The sequence below is a fragment of the Bos indicus x Bos taurus genome, chromosome 9 (genome assembly GCF_003369695.1).
Source record: "Bos indicus x Bos taurus breed Angus x Brahman F1 hybrid chromosome 9, Bos_hybrid_MaternalHap_v2.0, whole genome shotgun sequence".
NCBI lineage: Eukaryota > Metazoa > Chordata > Mammalia > Artiodactyla > Bovidae > Bos > Bos indicus x Bos taurus.
Genome location: NC_040084.1, coordinates 49,529,907 through 49,540,975, shown reverse-complemented (window position 1 = coordinate 49,540,975; position 11,069 = coordinate 49,529,907). Strand labels below are relative to the sequence as shown.

General features: G+C 40.5%; 1 non-coding gene across 1 annotated transcript; it reads left to right on the top strand.

The window, feature by feature from the left end:
- The first annotated feature begins 10,194 nt into the window (after positions 1-10,194).
- On the top strand, positions 10,195-10,266 carry TRNAC-GCA. The gene has a single exon. It is a non-coding gene; the product is annotated as a tRNA-Cys (tRNA).
- The last annotated feature ends 803 nt before the right edge of the window (positions 10,267-11,069 follow it).

Here is an 11,069-nt window from a genome sequence, read left to right as displayed (position 1 = left end):
ACTAGACCATTCAGGTATGACCTAAATCAAATCCCTTATGATTATACAGTGGAAGTGAGAAATAGATTTAAGGGCCTAGATTTGATAGATAGAGTGCCTGATGAGCTATGGACTGAGGTTCGTAGCATTGTACAGGAGACAGGGATCAAGACCATCCCCATGGAAGAGAAATGCAAAAAAGCAAAATGGCTGTCTGGGGAGGCCTTACAAATAGCTGTGAAAAGAAGAGAAGCGAAAAGCAAAGGAAAAAAGGAAAGATAAAACATCTGAATGCAGAGTTCCAAAGAATAGCAACAAGAGATAAGAAAGCCTTCTTCAGCGATCAATGCAAAGAAATAGAGGAAAACAACAGAATGGGAAAGACTAGAGATCTCTTCAAGAAAATCAGAGATACCAAAGGAACATTTCATGCAAAGATAGGCTCGATAAAGGACAGAAATGGTATGGACCTAACAGAAGCAGAAGATATTAAGAAGGGATGGCAAGAATACACAGAAGAACTGTACAAAAAAGATCTTCACGACCCAGATAATCACGATGGTGTGATCACTGACCTAGAGCCAGACATCCTGGAATGTGAAGTCAAGTGGGCCTTAGAAAGCATCACTACGAACCAAGCTAGTGGAGGTGATAGAATTCCAGTTGAGCTATTCCAAATCCTGGAAGATGATGCTGTGAAAGTGCTGCACTCAATATGCCAGCAAATTTGGAAAACTCAGCAGTGGCCAAAGGACTGGAAAAGGTCAGTTTTCATTCCAATCCCAAAGAAAGGCAATGCCAAAGAATGCTCAAACTACTGCACAATTGCACTCATCTCACACGCTAGTAAAGTAATGCTCAAAATTCTCCAAGCCAGGCTTCAGCAATATGTGAACCATGAACTTCCTGATGTTCAAGTTGGTTTTAGAAAAGGAAGAGGAACCAGATATCAAATTGCTAACACATGCTGGATCATCAAAAAAGCAAGAGAGTTCCAGACAAACATCTATTTCTGCTTTATTGACTACGCCAAAGCCTTTGACTGTGTGGATCACAATAAACTGTGGAAAATTCTGAAGGAGATGGGAATACCAGACCACCTGATCCGCCTCTTGAGAAATCTGTATGCAGGTCAGGAAGCAACAGTTAGAACTGGACATGGGACAACAGACTGGTTCCAAATAGGAAAAGGAATACGTCAAGGCTATATATTGTCACCCTGCTTATTTAACTTATATGCAGAGTACATCATGGAAACACTGGACTGGAAGAAACACAAGCTGGAATCAAGATTGCCCGGAGAAATATCAATAACCTCAGATATGTAGATGACACCACCCTTATGGCAGAAAGTGAAGAGGACCTAAAAAGCGAAGAGGAACTAAAAAGCCTCTTGATGAAAGTGAAAGTGGAGAGTAAAAAAGTTGGCTTAAAGCTCAACATTCAGAAAACGAAGATCATGGCATCTGGTCCCATCACTTCATGGGAAATAGATGGGGAAACAGTGGAAACAGTGTCAGACTTTATTTTTCTGGGCTCCAAAATCACTGCAGATGGTGACTGCAGCCATGAAATTAAAACATGCTTACTCCTGGGAAGGAAAGTTATGACTGACCTAGATAGCATATTCAAAAGCAGAGATATTACTTTGCCAACAAAGGTTCGTCTAGTCAAGGCTACGGTTTTTCCTGTGGTCATGTATGGATGTGAGAGTTGGACTGTGAAGAAGGCTGAGTGCTGAAGAATTGATGCTTTTGAACTGTGGTGTTGGAGAAGACTCTTGAGAGTCCCTTGGATTGCAAGGAGATCCAACCAGTCCATTCTGAAGGAGATCAGCCCAGGGATTTCTTTGGAAGGAATGATGCTAAAGCTGAAACTCCAGTACTTTGGCCACCTCATGCGAAGAGTTGACTCACTGGAAAAGTCTCTGATGCTGGGAGGGATTGGGGGCAAGAGGAGAAGGGGACGACAGAGGATGAGATGGCTGGATGGCATCACGGACTCGATGGACGTGAGTCTCAGTGAACTCCAGGAGTTGGTGATGGACAGGGAGGCCTGGCGTGCTGCGATTCCTGGGGTCGCAAAGAGTCGGACACGACTGAGCACCTGATCTGGTCTGATCTGATCTGATTCCTCTCTTTAACACCTCATCATTGTTACATCATCTTTATCTGATTTTATGAAAATACTTTTCGTCTGAAGAATAATCCCAGGTATTTTATTACTGTAATTGGTATCTCTTTTTAGCAGTTTTCCAGCATCTCAAAGGTATGTATTTCTGTTCTGATTGCTTATTCATGAATTTGTTAGAATGCACATACAGACTGCATCTCTGTGAACAGTTAGTTATTTTAAATATGTCAGAATTGTCCCTAGAAGATTTCCTAAATAAAAGCTGATTCCAATCAATTTACTTAAATTCATTCTGAATTACCTCAGACTCTGTCTTTAACGCATTCAATATTTATGCAATGCATCCTCATGAGTGTTTTAAATACATTGTTTGGAGACAGGATTGAGGCATTCCAAAATAATTAACACAGTGGGCAAAGATAACAAAATGACAAAACGGAAATAGAAGATGCAGATGTATAGTCATTTTCTGCGTGAAAAGTAACAATCAGTTGAGAGTGAGTCTTTCTGGATTGGAGAGCTACAAACAGCAGCACATATGATGTTTGTGGGTTGCAGCTTTTTAGAGGATGGACAGAAGCCAGGATCATCACTGTGGTATATTTTATGATCTGGGTACAGTTATGCTTCTACAATTGATTAGAATTGTCCATGGAGAATGTTCTCTATTGCAATCCAAGGATTTCTTCAATGTTTCAGTTTCTCCAAAGGCCACTTGAAGGATAATGTGTTTTTAGAGGAGATGTATTTTCAAAAGTATCAGAAAAGAAGATTGATGTTTTACTAAGATGTCTGTATTATTCTCATTGCTTCTAATGTACTCTATTAGAAGCCAGTGGCATTTTTCTCTTCCTTATTTCTTTGGCTAGATTTAGGTTTCAGAAGTTGGACAGAATGGTGTAAAAATAGTTACTTCTGAAAGAAAAATCAAATATTTGCTTTTAAGAGGAAAGGGTTTAGGTTTTTACAGAATATGCTTAAATTGATTTTCACACTTATACAAGCATGGGAGCAATGATACTCCCAGGGAAATTGGACAGAGTGGGTATTGCGTGCAATATTAAGGGACATACACAAAGGTTTTTAAGGAAATTTTAGAACTTACTTGACAATCATTTCACTCTGGGTGCAATATGTCTTGCAACCCAAACACTTGAAAGTGTGAGGTGCCCACAGGTCTTGCTCTCAAAAGCTATTTTGCTTCCAGAATGGTCCTTGTGTCTGCTAATTTGAACATTAGAAACAGCCTTGGGAGGGTTGTAAAGTGGTAAAGCTTGTCCTCAGAAACCAGAAGGTACAAATGAGGTAGTCAGACTTTTCTGCTGTCAGGGGCTTCTGTCTTACCCTTCACTATCATTCCCAGGAAGCATCCTCAGAAAAGTCCCACTGAAGTAATAACCATTCCCCTCTGTGTGGTGGTGGTTTAGTCGCTCAGTTATGTCTGACTCCAGTAACGCCATGGACTGTAGCTTGCCAGGGTCTTCTGTCCATGGCATTTCCCAGGCAAGAATACTGGAGTGGGTAGCCATTTCCTTCTCTGGGGTATCTTCCTGACCCACGGATCGAATCCACATCTCCTGCATTGCAGATGGATTATTTACCATAGAAGCACCAGGGAAGCCTTCTTCTATGGGTGCTGAGCTATAAATCAAAGTGTGCATGCATTTGCATTTGGAGAGGTGGAAGTACTGCAGCACAAAGGAATGGAACACAAGCTCATCCCTCTCTGGACACAAAGATTAAGTATTTTTGGTGGGAGTAGCATGATGAGGCGGAGAAAGCAATGGCAACCAACTCCAGTACTCTTGCCTGGAAAATCCCATGGACGGAGGAGCCTAGTGGGCTGCAGTCCATGGGGTCGCAAAGAGTCAGACATGACTGAGCAACTTCACTTTCACTTTTCACTTTTGTGCATTGGAGAAGGAAATGGCAACTCACTCCAGTGTTCTTGCCTGGAGAATCCCAGGGACGGGGGAGCCTGGTGGGCTGCTGTCTATGGGGTCGCACAGAGTTGGACACGACTGAAGCGACTTAGCAGCAGCAGCAGCAGCATGATGAGGTGGGCTCTTAGACTATTGCCTACTGACATATAAAATCCATCCCAAGGAGGAGTTTATTTCTAATTTATCACCTTAGACTTTTATTTACATCTTATTTCCTCTTTAGAGCTCCTTATCACTTTCTAAGCATTTTCACGTATTTCATCAAAATTGAGAGAAAAAAAAATTGAGAAAACATTTGCTGTGGCACAGTAATGAAGATTGCTGCTTATCTTGCGATGGAGCCAACTACTCTGAGAGGAAGCCTGGGCAGGCATTACCTCTGTTCCTCACCTCTGTAGGGTAGGAAATGAGAGCTGAAGAGAGCTGATCAGATGTATTGTCCGAAAACCTTCCACTATGGAGCTGGATCACCAAATATAATACAGGGGTAAGAGATCATGAGAGGAGAATAACCACCAAACCCCAAAGCTGCTTCTCTTGATACAGCAAGCCCAGCTTTTCTAATGCATATCTATTCCTTCTCTGGTAAAACTATGTTGTGAAAGGAAATAGAGCATATTTTCTGACAATACCCAGCTTAAGTAACACAGGTAAAGGTGCACAGTTGTGATATACTGCCCACAATTAGCCTGTCTTTGTATTGCAATTAGAAAATCTTATTTGAAAGTTCAGTTGAAGATATTGGTATCTTTTATTGAAATGACTATTAGACATTTTTATGTGGCATCAATTTCAGGAACTTAAAGCAGAATGCAATGACCTGTTTCTAGTACAGAATTCAGTGTAAAGACAGCTATGATGTTGAGGCAGATAATGTTTGGTTAATGAAGATTTCTGTTGGCTACGGATTATTTTATAATTGTGCTGTGCAGTTTTTTTTTTTTTTTTTTAATGGACTAAAACGCAAACTTTATTGAGATTTCACCAATATTCCACTAATATTCTTTTTCATGTTTTAGGACCCAACTCAGAATTTAGTCATCATGTCTTCTTAGTCTCTATTTGTGAACTTCTGTTTTTCACAACTTTGACAGTTTTCAAGAGTACTGGTCAGGTGTTTTGTACAATATCCTCAAACTAGGTTTGCCTTATTATTTTTTTTCCTCATGATTATACTGGGGTTATATAGGTTTGGGGGTAAAATAGGAGACAGGTAGCATGCCCTCCTTATCACATCATATCAAGGTTGCATGCTATCAACAAGCCTTGTCACTGGTGATGTTAACTTGATAACTGGTTAAGGTTATCAAGATTAACAAGATTTCTCCATGGTTCAGTTACTATTTGCCCTCTCTATTCTTTGGGAATGAGTTACTATGTTCTGTACGTATTCAAGGGAAGGGGAAATTTTAGATTTTAAAGGTTAAAAGAAAATAGTCTTCAAAATACCCATATTTATCTGTCTGTCTATATCTATCATCTATCAATCAATCAGTCTCCTTTCTATTTATCTTTATTCTTGGCTCAATGCACCGATCAGCACTGCAGTGAAATAGCTAGCAATGTGAGACCCAGATGGCTATCAGAGTGGAGCTTCTGAGTGCTAACTGTTGCTTTTACATGGCAAGGAAATTACTAATGACTGAAAAATGATTTAAAAATTGTAAGGCAGAATAAGAGATCAACTGAAGATGTTGAATATATTAACTACATAAAAATTGTTTACAAATACTGCCTATGATCTAGATAAAGGTTTTGCTGGGAAGTTTTGTTGTTCCAATTCAAACTTTCTCTTCTGTAATCTAAACTCATTTTATGTGTTGTTGGTCCACTTTGGTTAGAACTTACACATCCAAATAAATTTCCCTTTACAATTGCAAGCCATAATGGAAACATGATTATGAGACATGAAACCTAACAATAAATAAAATAATTACATACAATTTGAGGGGTTAAGTAGAGTGATGTGGTTAGTGGAACATGCACCAATTCTGATGTATTGCCATGAGAAACTTTGGAAGAATCTCCTTTTTCTGATGGTCTTTGGTGTTTTTCTTTTATGGCAGTCAACATTACTCAGTGTTACTAGCCATCTCACTTGCAGGAATTATTTGGTTATTTCATAAGCTCTATTCCCCTCTGAAAAGTTGGTGCCTTCTAGGCTGTTTGGGAGAACGGGCCATTGGCTGTAGGGAGTCCACAACCGGCTAGAGCAGTCCACATCCTGCAAGGTGCAGTGTTCTGATGCCAAGAGCCAGGTGTGCTTGGATGAAAGTTCAGAAATAAAATTCGTCTTAGATCAGCCCTGCGATCCTCGAATCATTAAAAACTGCTTCCAGTACAACTGGAATCAAGGGTACAATCATTCACTTGTTTTTAATGGACAGGCATGGCATCTACAGGATTTAACAAGTCCGAATAAAACCAAGAACAGACAAATAATAAAAATAAGTAAGGAAACACAGATTTCAGGATTCAAAGAACTATTAATTAGGAGGAGGTGCTGTAATTCTGCTTATCCAAACTTGGATTGATTTATAATCCATTATGTTCTCCAGGAAGTCTCCATAAAGAGACACAGTACTTGTGAAAATTCACTCAAGTGCTTTTAAGAAATATTTTCTGAATCACAGGCCAGTTAACAGTAACAGTAAAATTTTAAGCATCTATTCAGATGTGGCTGTTGGGGCCCAAAGCTTGACCTTGGGTAGGACTGGACCCAAGATCTGAATAGCACCCCAAGGTCCTTCTCAAATTGACATGCAAAAGACTTGGGGCAGAAATTTCAGACAAAGAAGAATCTTTGAAATCTCATTTAAAGTCCTCAAATTTGAAGCACTTAATTTTTCTGAAATAGGACAGAATGCTCTGTAATGAAAAAAGTTAACTGAGCTTGAAACTGTGGCAATAACTCTTTCCAGAAGTCTCTGTAGCCATCCTCTATTACTAAAACAGGCTTTCAGAATAACCTGGAATCAACTATCATTCTGAGCATTTTGGGGGAATCTTAAAATTCAAAAAGTTTATCTCCTCATCTCTTTCAGATTTAGAGCTTAGATTTCTGAAAGCAGAAAATCAGTGCTAATCTACGGGCTCAATATATATCTTTGAAGCTAAGTTCTATTTTGGTAATAGTAAAAAGATTTAAAACTTAAATCAGGTTTTTCTTTATAAGAAGCTAGTTTGTCTAGTCAAGGCTATGGTTTTTCCTGTGGTCATGTATGGATGTGAGAGTTGGACTGGGAAGAAGGCTGAGCGCCGAAGAATTGATGCTTTTGAACTGTGGTGTTGGAGAAGACTCTTGAGAGTCCCTTGGACAGCAAGGAGATCCAACCAGTCCATTCTGAAGGAGATCAGCCCTGGGATTTCTTTGGAAGGAATGATGCTAAAGCTGAAACTCCAGTACTTTGGCCACTTCATGCGAAGAGTTGACTCATTGGAAAAGACTCTGATGCTGGGAGGGATTGAGGGCAGGAGGAGAAGGGGACAACAGAGGATGAGATGGCTGGATGGCATCACTGACTCGATGGACATGAGTCTGGGTGAACTCCAGGAGTTGGTGATGGACAGGGAGGCCTGGCGTGCTGCAATTCCTGGGGTTGCAAAGAGTTGGACACGACTGATCTGATCATGAAATAATGCTTGTATATTCATTTGGAATTATTTCTGAAAGAGAGAAGTTACTGTCAGTTCATATTTTTCAAACATATGGAGTTCCTGTTTGGTGAGCCTTTTCACTGTGAATAGTTACAAGCAGTGATGGAGGAAAGAAAGGAGTCTAGTGAGAGAAGAGAAAAACTTTAGGCTAGTTATACAGAGTGATTTAAGCCAAAAACAGAAAAAATAAATATCTTATTTCATGCATATATACAGAATCTAGAAAAGTGGTACTGACGAGCCTAGGGCTTCTCTAGTGGCTTAGTGGTAAAGAATCCACCTGACAATGCAGGAGATGTGGGTTTGATCCCTGGGTCAGGAAGATCACCTGGAGAAGGAAATGGCAACCAAATACCTCAATTTTTGTGTGTGAGTACTGTAATATCCTGTAAATATATCCTAAGCAGGTTTGTTTTCAGCACTGATGGAAAGCACCAGTGTTGACTTTGTTTTTTAAGTTGCCAACAGTTGTATGTTTGCTGGTTATTTATGATCTGAAATAATATATATCTTCTTCTAAGAAGACATTTTGTTACATAAGGATGACTTTTTTATACAACAGAATAAATTATGGCATTTCTATTGGGAAAAAAAAAAAAAAGGCCCGTGTTCTTGCCTGGGAAACTCCATGGACAGAAGAGCCTGGTGGGCTACAGTCCATGGGGTTGAAGAGTTGGACACAACTTAGCAACTAAATAACAACAACAGATGAACCGGTTGTGGCGAAGGAATAGAGAAGCAGATGTAGAGGGCAGACTTGTGGACACAGAGTGGGAAAGGACAGAGTGGGACGAATTGAGAGTAGCATTGACATATATCCATTACCACATGTGAAACAGATGGGGGGAGCTGCTGTATAACACGGGGCGCCCAGCCCGCTGCTCTGAAACCTAGAGCAGGGAGACGGGTAGGTGGAGGCAGGAGGGAGGCTCACGTACATATACTTATACCTGATTCAAGTTGTTGTATGGCAGAAACCAACACAACATTGTAAAGCAATTCTCCTCCTATTTAAAAAAAGAGAAACTTCAGGTGAAAAAGGTTTTATGATGATTTGAAATTTTAACATACTTGTAATACCCAAGATCCACTGCTATATAAAAATATTCCATAGTCTTCATCATAATAAAGCTACCACTCAGTTTTCAGTATGCTTCCCTTTGTTGACAGGTGACAGGACGATCAGGCAAGTCCGTGTTCTTGGTTGAGCCTGAGAGTATTTGCCATCTCTAGAAAAGGAGGTGTCAGGTGAACTTGTAAAGTAAAATAAAGGTATCGAGTAAAATACCACAGGTGTGTGGTATTTTAAAATCCATGGTTGTCTCTATTCATTTAGACATTCAGCAAGAAGATTTTTTTAATCTTATTTTTTGACTGCATTGGGTCTTAGTTGTGGCTCATGGGCTCTAGTTCCCTGATCAGGGATTGAACCTTGGTCCCCTGCATTGGGAGCCCAGAGTCTTAGCCACTACACCACCAAGGAAGCCTCTCAGCAAGGATTTATCAAGCAGTGACCATGTGCCAGGTGATGGTAGGTCCTGGTAATGTGCCCTGAATGAATGTGATAAAGAACTCTTCCTGAAGCTTAATCAGGAAACGTAGTTGGAGAGACTAATAAACAAATCATTTTTATTAGTGGTGATAAGAAAAAACAGGAAAGCGTGATGGGATAGGTGAGCTTGGGTGGGCTGACATTTATAGTAAGATGGTTAGGCCTGTGGGTGTCTGGGGAGGGCCAGGCTGAGGGAGCAGCGCAAGCCACGGTCCACAGGACATTCCCGGAGAAGCACGGTGACCACTGTGGCTGGCAGGGAGTGAGCAAGAGGGGGAGTCAAGGATTGACCCCCAAGGTATTGGTGTAAGCAACTGGAGGAAGTTGTGAAGAGTGTGCTTGGGAAGCAATGTGTAGTTTTCCAAGGCTACTGAATTAGTAGTTTTATAAGCTACTAGTCACGTCAGAATCTGAGCAAGTCTCAATTTTGTTGGTATCCATCCACAGGCATGGGGGCACACCCTCCAACTCCACGGGTTCTCTGTCCTAGTCTCAGAATTCCTTCTCATCTTCTCTGGTGCCTTCTCAAGGAATTCCATTACACTCACTTATATGAGCTTCACAACTCTTACCCTGTAATTCAAGGTAAGTATTCACAATATTTAGTCTTTTTTTGTTGGCTCAGTCCCTTTCTCCTCTCTGAAAATGCAGACCAACTGGACACCCCAGGCTATCTCAGAGACTTTCTTAATGCTGTTCTACCTGGAAGGCTCTTCTCTGTCATCTCTGACCATCTTCATAGTCACCTTCAAAACTCAGCCTAAATGTCCCTTCAAGGTTTTTCCAAATATTTCACCACTGCCGTGACTTCCTTTTATTATAGTCACCTCTTTTCATCACCAGGCCACCTGTCTAAGAGGACACGTTTCTGATTCATGTAGATTTCAGAGTATTCAACGTCATGCCTAGACTGAATATGTGACTTGCACTTCCCTGGTGGCTTAGACGGTAAAGCGTCTGTCTGCAATGCAGGAGACCCAGGTTCGATCCCTGGGTTGGGAAGGTCCGCTGGAGAAAGAAATGGCAGCCCACTCCAGTATTCTTGCCTGGAAAATCCCATGGACGGTGGAGCCTGGTAGGCTACCGTCCGTGGGGTCACAAAGAGTTGGACACGACTGAACGACTTCACTTTCACTTTCTTTCACTTTCCATTACTATTTGGAGTCAATAAAATCCAAGAGAATGTAAGATGAAATATGGAATTAAAAATGAAATATGGAATTAATCTAATAGTTAGCACATGCCCTATATTATAGTGCGCACTTAACTCTAAAATTTTGGTTGAGTAATGCGTGAGGATAAAGCCATAGACAAATAGCATTGGTCACTCACTGGAATAAGATGAACTTTTCCATCTAAGCACACCTTGTCTTACTAGTGTCTTCTTAGCTTATTATGAACTCATCGCTTTCAATATTAAAATTAATTAGTCATGTGTTTTCTTTTAATGGATATGACATTCTTTCTACTGCTCCTATGTTCCCTGTCACATGTCCAGTGGACCTCCTCCTTCCCCAAAGTAGCCAGCTCTTGTTAAAAAAAAAAATAAATAAATAAAGAATGATGCTGATAAACATGCAGACAATGAGTTCTTTTCAGGTTCTTGTATGAACTGGTAATCCTCTGTCTCTATATAATTTTCACTTTCTTTTAATTTCACTCAAACAGTGCTTATGTATGGATTGTCAGTAGAAATAAACTGCCAAATGAAAGGCAGAAAGATCTCCTTATATGAAGTAAAGTCCTGAGACTAGAGCTCTTTGGACACCTCATGCCCATAGCACTCGGTACGTTCATATTAGTTG